We start from the raw sequence: 14,875 nt of genomic DNA on the forward strand, positions 1-14,875 counted from the left end.
GTGGGGTGCCATTGCCTTCTCCCCATCCCTGAATACTCACTGGAAAAACTGATGCTGAAGCTGCAGCTCTGATACTTTGGCCACCTCATGTGATGAGCCAACTCATGGGAAAAGACCCTGATGCTAGGCAAAAAGATGACAGAGGATGAGATGGTTAGATGGCATCACCAGCTCAGTGGACATGAGTCTGAGGAAACTCAGGGAGATGGTGAAGAACAGGAAAGCCTGGCGCACTGCAGTCCATGAGGTCACAAAGAGTCAGACACTACTTAGTGACTGAAGAACAACAACGTTAGAGTGGAGTCCCTGGGCATGTAGAATTTCTAGCTGGGCCTGGTTGGGGAGAGGTCTCTAGGGTGGGAGACTATGACTTAAACATCTGCTCTGGTACCTCTGAGTTCCCAGCCCTGGCAGTGTCTGCTCTGGAGTGAGGACACCTCTTCCTTCCACGTCAACTGTCAAGAAAGGGAATTGGTGACTTACTGTGGTTTAAGCACTTCTGTTACCATGAGAATAATGATGATGTGAATATCATCATCCCCATTGAACAGATGAGAACATTGAGGACCAGAGTGGAAAGTTGAATACATTAGTCAGGGTCACATGATTTGCTAGTCAACAGGACAGGATTTGCACCCAAGCTGGCCTGAGATCAGTACCTATGATTCCCCTCTCAATATCCCTTCTTTCTCTCCCTACAAGGGTCAAATTAGGTCACGCCCTGGCATTTCTCTATCCTGTCTTAAAACTAATATCAGGCCCTGTGCTTATTTTAGGTTTTCTCCCCTCACCTGCCCCTGGCCTCCACTCCAGTCAGCAAAGTCTGTCTGCTCTGGACAGTTGACTGAGTAGCCTCCTCCATCCATGGATCCCAAGGAGCCCCAGATGCCAAAACTGAAACCACCCCATGACTTAATGAACTTGACACCCTTCAGAGTGGTTGTGTTTATAAACATCAATCAAATTTGAACTTATTTTCAGAGAAGGGGAGAAATAACAATAGCAGTGAAACTACCACTAGGTATGCCAGGCTAACTTTGGCCGACTTTGTTCTGACTCACACAGGGGTCAGTCATTGTCTGCACTTCACTACTTCCTGAGCCTTTTGAATCTCACCTTTTGGCATCAGACCTTCCTATTACATGTTCATAGACACACTTGACATGCTTGCTTTTCTTTCAACACCTTTTCTTGGAAGCCCTGTAAGCGGTTCTGTGTTCACAATTGCAAACAAGGCACGCAGAAGAGGTTGGATAAGGGAGATTTGCCAGACTCTGAAGGTGAAGATTCATTACATCATTTTATAGATGAGAGAAGCAAGAACCTGAGAACTGAGTCACTTGCACAGTCTGAAGGGCAGAGTCTGGCTGGAGTGGCTTCTTGTCCAGAGCTGTTCATCGTTCCCCCGCTTCCCCACTGCTTTTCCAAAATCCTCCAAGAAATCTCCATTTTTTCTCCCGATAGCCAGGTGTTGAACTAAAAGGGAGTTGGGAGAAAAATGAAATGAGGGAGATGACATTTTTAGAGGCAAGATGGTTTAAAGAAAAAAAAAGAAAAGAACTTTTTCCCTTCCATTTCCAGGTGAAGTAAAGCAAGAAAAAGAAAATATGGGGAAATGATGGGGGTGGGGGAAGGGACCACTCACTTTTATCTCCAGTTAAGAATGTCTTCCTGACTTTTTCCTTTCTTCAGATGTCTGTGCACCAGTGGAAAATGATCTGTTATTTCTTTTAAAGCATATATATAGGAAAAAAAAATACCCTTTAGCTTCAGACCAGAGCTATGAAATTCTTGTGTTCACGTACTGGCAGGAAACGGGATTCCTTCTAGAAATATACCTCAGGACCCTTAGTATGAGAACATGGGACTTGGTCAGGTTGATCTTTCTTGTTTATGAAAGTTCTTGAGCTGTTGCAGAAAATTGGTGAATTTGTTAATTCATAAGGTCTACCTTTATCAACTGCTTGAGTCTGAGATGTTCTGAACTTAAAATTTCCCCTTCTCTCCTACCACGCGGTTGGGCCCTTCACACAGGGCTTAGCACAGTATAAATGGTCAATATGTGTTTTCAGGGAAATGAGAGAAAGCAGGGTGGAGGGGTAGGTGGTCTCAACCCCAGTCCACTTCAGAGAGTCCCTGTGTGTTGACGCTGTCTTTGTTCCCTTTTCCTCAGTTCGCTCTCCTCGTCCCCACCTCCTGCTCCCTCCTTTTCCCGCCCTGCTATATACCTGTGCATATACCCGTATGGGAAAAGTGGATTCAAAGCCATTTCACACTAAAGTATAAGCAGCTGAATAGAACTCACGTTTGCCCCTCCTGTAATGGTTTGCAAAGTTATTGTGAGAAATATGCTCTGGGAACTCTAGGAAACAGCCACTCACTATGAGGGCATGGAAACACGTAGTTTCCAGACTGATCTAGATGAGCTGTGAGGTTATGGCCAAGTGTCCACTTTCTCATCTGAAATCCTTGCTTCCTGTCTTGGCTCTGTTGCTGTTTAGTCACCAAGTCCTGTCAGACTCTTTGTGATCCCATGGACTATAGACTGCCAGGCTCCCCTGTCAATGGGATTTCCCAGGCAGGCATACTGGAGTGGGTTGCCATTTCCTCCTTCGGTGGATATTCTTGACCCAGGGATGGAATTCACGTCTCCTATGTCTCCTGCATTGGCAGGCAGATTTTTTACCACTGAGCCACCATGGAAGCCTAGTCTTGGTTCTGGGAGAACCCAAATGAAGAACCCTACAATCCACAGCAGAGGCTTCCGCTAATATTGCCCAGTATGATGTCCTACACCTATGATGGCATCTGAGTGTGAGGCGGCATGGTGCCGGGAAAGACCTCAAAGGATCATGGGGTCCCCTCTCTGCTCCTTCACTGTCTAGCTGGGACACAGAGGACTTCTGGCTTCATCTCGTCAGATCATTGTCTTCACCAGAGGTGACTTCTGAGCAACAGAGAGGAAGTGTCCAGGGAGCCATTGGAGGGGCAAGGCCAATCCTTCTGCCCTTGGGTGGTGGTTCTGGGTCAGCCCATCACAGGACCCATCACAGGAAACTAGCTCTGGACACTGACCCGGGACAGTGCATGCTGACAGACTCTGGAGGGGGAGCTGGAGTGGAGGTGGTCAGAACTTAAACAACTCCGCCATCTTCTCTGCACCCCCTTTACCTCTGTCCTAACTGGGACAGAAATGGCCGCAAGGCACTTGGGGATCCCTGCCCAGCGAGCTGTCATGGAGTGAGATGATTTTTGGTGCTACATAAATGGACATTTTACATTTAACGTATTGGAAAAATAGTAACCACCACAGTAAACCCATAGTATAGAATTTCTTTTATAAGAAGATTGTAAATGGAAAAAAAAAAGTGAGCCAATTAAAATACATGCTAAGAAAAAAAGAAAGAAATGATTGCAACAATAAAACTTACACCTTTTAAAGCTTTATTATAGACTGTACTTGTCTGTAGTTATATGATTAGATATACCATTTCTAACTGTACTTTCTCATTGCCAGATAATCATTCCAGACATCATTTGCCTTTTCTTCCCCCTCAGAATTTCTAAGTAAATTGAGATCATTGGATGAAAAAAACATATAATAACTAAATTGATTCTATTGATCAATTTAGGCAATTTTCCATTAGAAATGAATTCTAAGTAAAGAGACACAATTGATATATCTCAGTAATTGGAGAGGGGAATGGCAACCCGCTCTAGTATTCTTGCCTGGAGAATTCCATGGACAGAGGAGCCTGGTGGGCTACAGTCCATGGGGTTGCAAAGTGTCAGACACGGCTGAGCGACTAATGCTTTTCACTTTTCAAAATATATATTAAGTAAATCATAGGGCAGGTGGTATAGTACAAATAGATGTGATGACAATTGGGAAGGCTGTTTACAAAGGACTAAATAAACTTTGACAGATATCAGCAGGAGTATTATCATTCTGCTACCAAGTCATTTTTTCCCGGAAGACCAGGGATCTCATCATATTCTTTATTTCACCTGTCTCATCTTCTCTCTTCAATAAAAACAAAGTGTAGGGAGTGAGTTATCATTTCTATTTGTGTTTCCAAAGCAAAACAGTAGACACCCATTGAGCATCTGTTATCTGTTCATCTATCACTTACAGCACATCTTGCAGGACAACCCTTTATGTAGGCTCCATTCTTCATGGGAAGAGTTTGGCTTGTGTCACCAGCTGGGGTGCAGACACATTTCCTTATTCTGGCAAATAAATTAAGCATGAGATTCTCCATACTTCTCAGAAAGTCCATAGCTCCCTATCAAGGTCCCCAGAGTCAGCCCTTACTCCCATCTTCCCGCTCTGGGCTCTGCTCAGGACACTGTATGTGTGTTAGTCACTCAGTCGTGTCTGACTCTTTGTGACCCCATGGACTGTAGCCTGCCAGGCTCCTCTGTCCATGGGATTCTCCAGGCAAGAATACTGGAGTGGGTTGCCATGCCCTCCTCCAGGGAATCTTCCCGACCCAGGGATTGAACCCATGTCTCCTGCATTGCAGGCGGATTCTTTACCAACTGAGCCAACAAGTCAGGACATTAAGTCCAGTCTTCTCTGCTCTAATCCCCAGAGCGAGTGTCTTTTCTGGGGTCCTTAGCGTCCTTACCCATCAGAAGATGTTGGCTGGGACCATCCCATTTCAACCCAACAGGTTTCTTTAGCTTTTCATTTCTAAATGGGATAAGAGTTTAGGTGTTTAGAAGCCTTCTGGCTCCTGAAAAATGGTCACAGCCACCCTAAATTCCAAAACGTTGCAAGGGTGTTCTAGTTCAACTCGATGAAAAATCCATTCACTGAAACCCAACTTGATAGTTGATCAATTTGCTGAAGGATAATTTTAGTAAATTATCAAATCTCCCAATTAACCATAAACTGATTTTAACGATTTGTCAGTTTGTAACAGTTTCCAGTGTGTGTGTGTATGTGTGTGTGTGTGTGTGTGTGTGTGTGTGTGTGTATGTGTGTGTGTTGGGGGGGAGGTATTGGGAAGGGTTGGTTCCAGAGCTTATTTCTCAGGGAACTTTGGTTGATAAGTACCCATTTTGTCTATCAAGAAGTATTTAATTGGTCCAAAGTTCTGAGTTAGAGGGCAGTTCAGTCTCCTCATGGGCACTTTTAATAGACTGGCCCTGTCAACATACAGCTTTAGCTTCAGTAGGTCTTTATGAATTTGATGGGATACAAATGAAAGAAACATCCTCAGCTGGAGGGAGACTTACTAAATCCAAACTATGGAACAAACACCATGTACTCTACAACTTTTTCATCAAAATTAATCCCACATTTGAGTGTATTCATATATGTAAAATTGGATGGAGTGAGGGGGGAGGTTCAAGACGGAGGGGGCATATGTATACCTATGACTGATTCATGTTGATGTATGGCAGAGACCAGCGCAATAGTGTAAAGTAATTATCCTCCAATTATAAATAAATAAATTTTAAAAGACTGGAGAGAAATTAGCTGGAATGGCAACAATGAGGTTCCTTAGTTTTGTTTTTAAATGAAAACTCTCACTTGAAAAACAGATTTCTTCATTTTGTGAAGGTAACACACCATGGCCATGTGAAAAGACATTTAAGAGTCCTTTGTTTTCTGTGTCTTAACATTCACACTTCCTAACACTTTAGAATGCTGATCCCTGGAAAGGAGTGAATCCATCTGCTGAGAATCTTTAAAGTCAGGATGGGGAATATAAGGTGATGGGTCCTCTCTTCTTCCTTTGCCGCCAGCTGCAGGTATTACTAATCCATCACAGATCTCTTTCCACCTTTAAAATCCTTCTCAAGCCTTTGTTGCAGGCAGAGCAGATCACATGGTGAACTTTGGGATGGGATAAATCTACTTTCCATCTTAGTTCTTGTTCTACTGGTTTATATCAACACTTTTTCATTGACCTGTTTCTATTTGCTGTCATTCTTCCCCAGAGTTTCGTATTCTCCCCCTCCCCTTTTTTTGCTCTACTGTAATGGTTGCTTTTTGGCTTCAGAATATGCACCTTGAATGCAGAGAATTATCCATCATTCTGCCAGCCTTTGCTTGCCCTTCTGAATTTATGTGCAGAGGGTTTGTAGCTCCATCACTTCTTCTTGCTTACTTGCTCCCGGGAAAGCAGAACTGTCCTCCTCCAGCCCAGTGTGGGAGCAGCCTGGCTCAGAAAACTCACCTCCATCTGTTTTATGACATGTTCATTACCAGTGTGTCTTCACATCCAACACCGGAAATCTCAGGGCACTGTTAAGTCTAGGCTATAGCTTACACCTCAGATTCCACTGTGCTCCAGGCCATGGACCGTTCGTCTTTCTATTTACCAAGAAGCTGAAACTGCAGAATTACCTGTACCAATGTCCAAAGGACCTTTTGGGGGTAAATAATCTTAGGAGACAGGAATTTATTTTCTTGGTTTTGCAGAACTGCCCACCCACCCTGGACGATAGGTCCTGGTAAGATCATGCAAGCCTTCAAAGCGATATTCAAGGTTATTTCCTTATCAAATCCTAGTGCTTTATACACATTTCTGATTTGGTCTTTCTTGCATCACTTTTGGGCTTCCCCGGTGGCTCAGTGGTAAAGAATCTGCCTGCAATGCAGGAGATGTGAGATGCAGGCTCAAATCCTGGGTTGGGAAGATCCCCTGGAGAAGGGAATGGCTACCCACTCCAGTATTCTTGCCTGGGAAATCCCATGGACAGAGAAACCTGGCAGGCTACACTCCATAGGGCCACAAAGAGTCGGACATGACTGAGCATGCACGCATGCATCACTTTTTAATATCTTGTTTCCATTCTCCCATTCAGACTGGGAGGCACTTTAGGGCAGGGACAATTTTATTCACTTCTGTGTCCTGAGGGTAAGTTACAGAGCCTATTATCATGGGCAGTAAGGTATATTGTGAAGAATCAGGCTTAAGCAAGAAAGTATTCCCCAAATCCCAGTATTGACTATACTTACTGATTGTGTAGTTGTCTGTGAATTGCCTAGACCTTTTCTAGTAATTTGAATAGGCCACAGGGTTTTAAAAATTAACTAGAATAAAATATTTTTATAATGAAAAGAGCAGCTATCACCTGCTTGCTCCACCTCTGTCCTGCTTCTTAGGAGCCATCCTTTTTAACTCTTTGAACTGTTTCTTTTGGTAGTTATCTCCATATTTCTAAATATAATTTCTTATATTATTTTTTTGGCTTTACACACTTAGCATTTATTGTTGTATAGGTAAAATTAAGTAGGATTTAATTCCTTCAAATATTTGCACATTTTCTTGACAAATTTATATCACAACATGCATTTAATTTTTCAGTAGTTTTCAGTATTATGACTATTTGAAGTTTGCTCTAGAACCAGATGATATACTATGATTTTATTTTCTTTCTTGTATAGCTTTTGTGTCTTGTTTCTTTTTCTGTAAAGCTTCTGGTTACCATTCTTTTTTTTTTTTTTCTTATTGAAAAATCTCCTTTGTATTCATATTTTTCTTCATATTTTGTCCCAAGAGCTCCAGCTGATCAAATATTCCATTAAGCATTTTAAAATAGTCTTTATTGACTGTTACAACATTGCTTCTGTCTTATGTTTTGGTTCCCTGGCTGTGAGGCATGTGGAATCCTAACTCTCTGACCAGGAATTGAACTCAGACCCCTTGCACTGGAAGATGAAGTCTCAAACACTGGACCACCCGGGAAGTCCCTCTACTAAGCATTTTAATTATTAGTAAAATCATGACCATCCTTTCTAGACGGATCCAGGTTTCCTTCTGTGTGGCATGGCTACCATCCTGGACACCTTTTGTACCCTGCTGACTGGGGGTCTCTGTTTCCTGAATTCCACATTTTCCTATTTCTTGGGTTACTTCCTTATTTTGCTGAAACACATCCTTCTTTATGTCCCGTAAGGCAGGTAAATTTTCAGAGCCCTTGACTGTGTGAAGATACACTTATTTCCTAGTCAATTTAGTTAGGATTGGAAGAGACTTAACTTCAGTCTTTAGGATGTACTCCCTGGTTCTCTAGCATTCGGTGTTACTGACAAGGCACCCACCACTATTCTGGTGATTATCCATTTTCTGGGAGCCCATTATGCCTTGAATTGTGTGTGCATGAGTGCTAAGTCACTTCAGTCATGTCCAACTCTTTGTGACCCTATGGACTGTAGCCTACCAAGCTCCTCTGTCTGTGGGATTTCCCAGGCAAGAATACTGGAGTGGGTTGCCATTTCCTTCTCCAGGAGATCTTCCCAACTCAGGGATCGAACCTGCATCTCCTGTGGTTCCTGCATTGCAAGCAGATTCTTTACCACTGAACCACTGGGGAAGCCCTCATTGAATTGTGTTTCCTCCCCCAAAGATATATTAATATCTAAATTCTAATCCCTGGCAACTCAGAATGTGACCTTATTTGGGAATGAAATTACTGCAGATGTAATTAGTTAACTGAAGATGGGGTCATACTGAAGTAAATTTCAGGCATATTTTATGGATTTTCTCTAACGATAGTAAGTGAGAAATTGTTATTTTTTAACCTTTTCTAGTTTATTCTCTCAAAATAGTCATATCACATTAAAAAAAATGCAAATGTATGTGAAGTGGCTTTATTTATTCTTTAAAATTTTATTTGTTTTTCTCTTTGGGTGTGCTGGGTCTTCATTGCTGCTCGGGCTTTTTTTCTAGTTTCGGTGAGTGAAGATGAGTCTTTGCTGCGGTGTGTGGGCTTCTCTGCAGTGGCTTCTCTTGCTGTGGGGCATGGGCTCTAGGCTCATGGGCTTCAGCACCTGCAGCTCGAGGGCTCAGTAGCTGTGCCACGTGGGCTTAGTCGCCCCACAGCATGTGGATTCTTACCCACTGGACCATCAGGGAAGTCCTTAAGTGGCTTTATTGTTATAATTATATACACCGCCCACTGCTGAGCCTAGTAATGCACAATTATGACACTTCGTTTTTTAACAAAGATTTTAGCTTTTCCAGGAGTTAATAATTACCTGTTTTTCTATTTACTTAGTTCATATATGTAAAATAATTGGAATAATGCCTGGAAAAGAGTAGATGCTATTGATGTGTTTGCTCTTATCATTTGATTGTTTTCTCACACCCTATAATATCTATTAAATTATGTAAAGCTGTGTTAATTTTCCACGTCATCAAACCCATCAAATACTCTATATATTCTAATTTTCTCTTGTAGCCTCTTGGCGCCTCCATCCTCCTGATTCTATCGGGGACCCATTGCTCTCTAAATAGATCCTTAGCTGTATGCTAGAAATCCACCCACCATCATCCTTAGGGTTCCCTTCCCTACTCCCCTGCAATGGGTTTTCCATTCCTTGGTTTACCTCCCTGTTTAATTGGAACATCTCCGCCAGTAACTTCCTGAGAAAGCGTAAGTGAGTAGGAATTAAATTTTTGAGTCGTGACATGTTAAAACATTTCTTTTCTTAGTGCTCTCATTGATTCCCTGGTGGCTCAGATGGTAAAGAATCCACCCACAATTCAAGAGACCAGGGTTTGATCCCTGGGTCGGGAAGATCCTGTGGAGAAGGAAATGGCAACCTGCTCCAGTATTCTTGCCTGGAGAATTCCATGGACAGAGGAGCTTGGTGGGCTGCAGTCCGTGGGGTCAAAAAGAGTCGGACATGACTGAGCAAGTAACACTACATTGATTTACAATCTGGGAAATGTCTAAATTATTTTCTCTTAGAAGTTTGAAGTAATTGCTCCATTTTCTTAGCTCCCTTATGTTCCTATGAAGAAGTCCAATGCCATTCATATTCCCATATTTTTAATATAATTTAATGTGTGTTATCTGTTCACAGTATGATTAAATTAGAAATTAATAATAAACAGGCTTCTAAGAATCAACTTCTATTGGGATATTCAAAATGAGAAGCTACATATTACATAAGTTAAAAGAAATACACCATAGGAAAAAAGAAGTTAAGACATATAAAAACTGACAGGACATAGATAAAAAGATAGAGAGAAAAATATGTATTTATAGATTCTTATAAAATGAAATTCAAAAATGTTTTTTAGTGAGCTAATAATTCCAAGTCAAGGGTAAAAAGTAAAGCATTGCTGTTATCAAAGGGATAACAGAATTGCAAGTAAAAAAATACAACTGGTAATTGAGGAGAAAAATTGAGGAGAATTTAGGATCTTCTTTTGTTCTAAGTTTTACAGTGATACACGTTAGTTTATGCTTCACATCAGGTGGCCGAAGTATTGGAGTTTCAGCTTCAGCAGACTCATTGGAAAAGACCCTGATGCTGGGAAAGATTGAAGAAAGGAGGAGAAGGGGACGACAGATGGTTGGATGGTCTCACCGACTTGATGGATGTAGGTTTGAGTAAGCTCTGGGAGTTGGTGATGGACAAGGAAGCCTGGTGTGTTGCAGTTCATGGGGTTACAAAGAGTCAGACACGACTAAGTGACTGAAGAGAACTTTAGTTTAGGACTTGGGACATATATATTTATATTTTTTTTACTTATGACTCAGGGAGAATTTTTGTATCTCCATTCCAGGAAATGTTCTTGCATGTTTTTCTATGATAATATCCTCCTATTTTCTCTGATCTCTCTGGAGACTCTCATCATTAGGATGTTCAACCTCTTGGATTAATCTTTTAATTTTCTTGTTTTTCCTTTCTCCTCCCACCCCTGCTTGTCCTTTTATTCTACTTCCTGGGAAACTTTCTTGACTTTAATGTAAAGCACTTTTTTTGAATCTTTTTTAAAAAATTGAGTAATCATATTTTTAATTTCCAGGAATTCTAACTTATTCTCTGAATGGGAGGCGAGAACTCTACCACTGAACCACTAATGCCTTAGTTATTCTCTGAATGTACTTTTTTGTGATTGCATTTTTTTTTTTTTTGATTTCTAGATTATAATATTGCCCCTTATTTCTCTGTGCATAGTAGTTACATTTTCTTTGAAGTTTTTCGTGCTCTCTACATTAATTCTGTTGCCTCTTTGTTCAGAGTTCTTTTATCAAGTAGGATGTTTTCCCTGATTTTTTGGAATTAATTGTCTGTTCATCTTTATGAGTAAGGTGTTTAAATCCAGATGCAGACCCTGAGTGCACTGGTGATCTCCAAAGAAGGCCAGTAGAGGCCAGAGGACAATTTGCATTTGAGATTTGCAAGTCTTTCCTGCTTTTTAGGTTTGTTTTCCTGTAGGGCTCTGTGCTCTGTGCTTCAGTGGTGTCTGAGTCTTTGCAAACCCATGGACTGTATCCACCAGGCTCCTCTGTCCATGAGATTCTCCAGGCAAGAATACTGGAGTGAGTTGCTATTTCCTCCTCCAGGGGATCAAACCTGAGTCTCTTGAGTCTCCTGCACCGTCAGCTGGATTCTTTCCCACTGTATCATGCAATAATCCTCAAATTAAGGGGCTTCTCACCAACCCTATCTCATTTATATATACAAGAGCTTACTTTTAACCTATTTTCAGCAGAGTATAGCCTCAAGGAGAAGAAAAACAAACCATGGTGTCTTAGAGGGTAAGATAGGGGTTGGGACAGGGACCCATGGGTCTAAATTGTTAATATTGGAACTTCTCAACCACTTTTCTGTGTTTAGCTGCCCACCCTACCCTTCTCATTTGAGCCTCTTTTGATACCTGGTCCTGTTAGTTTTCAAGCCTTTCTCTGTTCCTGGAGGGGTGAATTGAGTTGATTCCTCTCTTTGCAGGCACTTAGGGTTGACATGTTCTCTCTGCTAAGTCACTTGTTTTTCTCCATCTGTAGTCTATCTTCTCATATAGTGAGTGTGTTAAGATGTCTCTTAGTTTCTTTGAAGAAGAAATGCATTGATTTTTTCTACTTCTTATTGTTATTGGGGGGAAATTTTGGAAGAGGTAGATGGCTGAAATGGATTTACTCTGCCATCTTAAAATGAGAACTTTTCTTGTGGAAGCTTTTAGAGACTTTTCTTTATAGTCATGCTTTAAAGTGTGATAACCTGTTAGTAAAATATTAGGCCATGGAGCTGTGTCTCCTTCCTTTCATACGGTTTTGTAAAGCTCTTTATATTTTTAGCTGTTATGCTCGGAGAATCCTAAATTCGCAACTAGGGATCCTTTGGGAGGAGGGATCACTCAAAATTTTCAGTTAAAAAGAATAACCAGATGTTCCGCCTGAAGGGGAGGCGTGAGGTTAGGAAGGTGGGTTACACAGCTGGATGACAGGGCTCTGCGCACAGAGGGTGTGGATGAGGAGGAAGGGAAACTATTCTGAGCCCAGTTTTTTAGCTAGTGTCTCTGGTTGCAGCCCCCTATCTTACTGAACCTTGGTTTCAACCTCCTAGCGGTCTCACCTACCACTCCCACTCTTGGACTTCTCCAAAGTTTTGTGTTACAGGTTATCGGTTTCTCATGCGCATGTCACTCTGCTAATGCACACAGCTGAGTCTCCATGCACCTTGTGCCATCAATCACCTTTCTCCATGCCATTTCCCGGGACTTGAATGAAATTCCTTAACTGCGAAAGGATTTTTTGCAGGTAGTATCTTCATTGTGAGTTTAAATGTTTTTTCCTTCTGTACAATTGTAGAAGTTGAGAGAACAGAGTCTGCAGATGCTGTGCTCAGAAAGCGCCACTGCTTTTTACTTGTAAATCTTTAGGCAAATGAGTCGGCATCGCTCTGCCACGGTTTTTAATCTGTAAAGCAAGGATAATAATTAGACTTTCCTTGTAGGATTTTGTGAACCTTAAATGAAGTAATGAGGTATATTGTCACCCTGCTCATTTAACTTATATGCAGAGTACATCATGAGAAACCCTGGGCTGGAGGAAGCACAAGCTGGAATCAAGATTGCTGGGAGAAATATTAACAACCTCAGCTATGCAGATGACACCACCCTTATGGCAGAAAGTGAGGAAGAACTAAAGAGCTTCTTGATGAAAGTGAAAGAGGAGAGTGAAAAAGTTGGCTTAAAACTCAACATTCAGAAAACTAAGATCATGGCATCTGGTCCCATCACTTTATGGCAAATAGATGCGGAAACAGTGGAAACAGTGGCTGACTTTATTTTTTTGGGCTCCAATATCACTGCAGATGGTGACTGCAGCCATGAAATTAAAAGACGCTTACTCCTTGGAAGGAAAGTTATGACCCACATAGACAGCATATTGAAAAACAGAGACATTACTTTGTCAACAAAGGTCTGTCTAGTCAAGGCTATGGTTTTTCCAGTGGTCATGTATGGATGTGAGAGTTGGAGTATAAAGAAAGCTGAGCGCCGAAGAATTGATGCTTTTGAACTGTGGTACTGGAGAAGACCCTTGAGAGTCCCTTGGACTGCCAGGAGATCCAACCAGTCCATCCTAAAGGAAATCAGTCCTGAATAGTCATTGGAAGGACCTATGTTGAAGCTGAAACTCCAATACTTTGGCCACCTGATGCGAAGAATTGACTCGTTGGAAAAGACCCTGATGCTGGGAAAGATTGAGGGCAGGAGGAGAAGGGGACGACAGAGGATGAGATGGTTGGATGGCATCACTGACTCAATGGACATGGGTTTGGGTGGACTCTGGGAGTTGGTGATGGACAGGGAGGCCTGGCATGCTGTGGTTCATTGGTTTGCAAAGAGTCGGACACAACTGAGCAACTGAGCTGAACTGAAATGAGGTAATCCAGGTAAAGAAAGGAAAATTTGACATGTATTAATAAGCTGACTCATAGGTGACCTTTCAAAAATGTCATTCATCACTATTTCAGTGGAATACTAGCATGGAGAAAAATACAAGCTTATTTCAATCCACTGTCATTTACTGGAAGTCTGGTGAACTTCCCTGAGGTTTACATATTTCATACAACTGTTTGAGGAATAAATAAGCTGATGTATGGAAAACATATAGCACATGGCAGATACACAGTTGTTAGTAGTCACTGAATAGGTCTTTGTTGAATGACTATTGAAGATAGAGTGTTATATAGGGAAGCAATGCTAAGCCTAGGTGTTGGATGACATGCATGTAGTCCTCCTTGCCACTGTCTTTCTGTGACTCAGATAAATCAATGAACCTTTCTGATCCTGTTTCTTCTTTTGAGAATAGGAATGATAATAGCAGATAGTTTGATGGATGCATTTGAACTGTGGTGTTGGAAAAGATTCTTGAGAGTTCCTTGGACTGCAAGGAGATCAAACCAGTCAATCTTAAAGGAAATTAGCCCTGAATATTCATTGGAAGGACTGATGCTGAAGCTGAAGCTCCAATACTTTGGCCACCTGATGCGAAGAATTCATACATTGGAAAAGACCCCGATGCTGGGAAAGGTCAAAGGCAGGAGGAGAAGGGGATGGCAGAGGATGAGATGACTGGATGGCATTACCGACTCAATGGACATGAGTTTGAGCAAACTCCGGGAGTTAATGATGGACAGGGAAGCCTGGCGTGCAGCAGTCCAGGGAATCGCAAAGAGTCAGACACGACTGAGCAACTGAACTGAACTGAATTGAACTGAATGATGTTATAATGATAAGTTCTATGGTAAGTTTATACAAGCTGTTAAAGTGCTTTATAAGAGAAAAACAAATATGGTATACTAATGCATGTATGTGGAATCTAGAAAAATGGTAGAGATGATCTTATTTACAAAGCAGAAATAAGAGACACAGACAGAGAAAACAAACATGTATGGATAACAAGGGGGGAGGTTGGATGAACTGGGAGATTAGGATTGACACATGTAAACTACTGATAGGATGTATAAAACAGATAATTAATGAGAACCTACTGTATAGTACAGGGAACTCTACTCAATGCTCTGTGGTGACCTAAATGGGGAAGAAATCCAGAAAAGAGGGGATTTATAGCTGATTCACTTTGTTGCATGGCAGAAATTAACATTGTATAG

At 41.6% G+C, this 14,875-nt stretch overlaps 1 long non-coding RNA gene across 1 annotated transcript in view; it reads left to right on the forward strand.

Annotated features, from left to right (window-relative positions):
* Positions 1 to 11,912: 11,912 nt before the first annotated feature.
* Positions 11,913 to 14,875, forward strand: part of LOC145511189 (uncharacterized) — a 42,430-nt gene continuing 39,467 nt past the window's right edge. Inside the window, exons 1-3 of the long non-coding RNA XR_014057606.1 lie at positions 11,913 to 12,516; positions 12,779 to 13,654; positions 14,074 to 14,508. This is a non-coding gene — a long non-coding RNA (uncharacterized LOC145511189). The remainder of the gene's footprint in view (positions 12,517 to 12,778; positions 13,655 to 14,073; positions 14,509 to 14,875) is intronic.

The sequence above is a fragment of the Giraffa tippelskirchi genome, chromosome 6, assembly GCF_054371585.1.
Source record: "Giraffa tippelskirchi isolate mGirTip1 chromosome 6, T2T-mGirTip1v1.2.pri, whole genome shotgun sequence".
In the NCBI taxonomy this organism is placed as follows: Eukaryota; Metazoa; Chordata; class Mammalia; order Artiodactyla; family Giraffidae; genus Giraffa; species Giraffa tippelskirchi.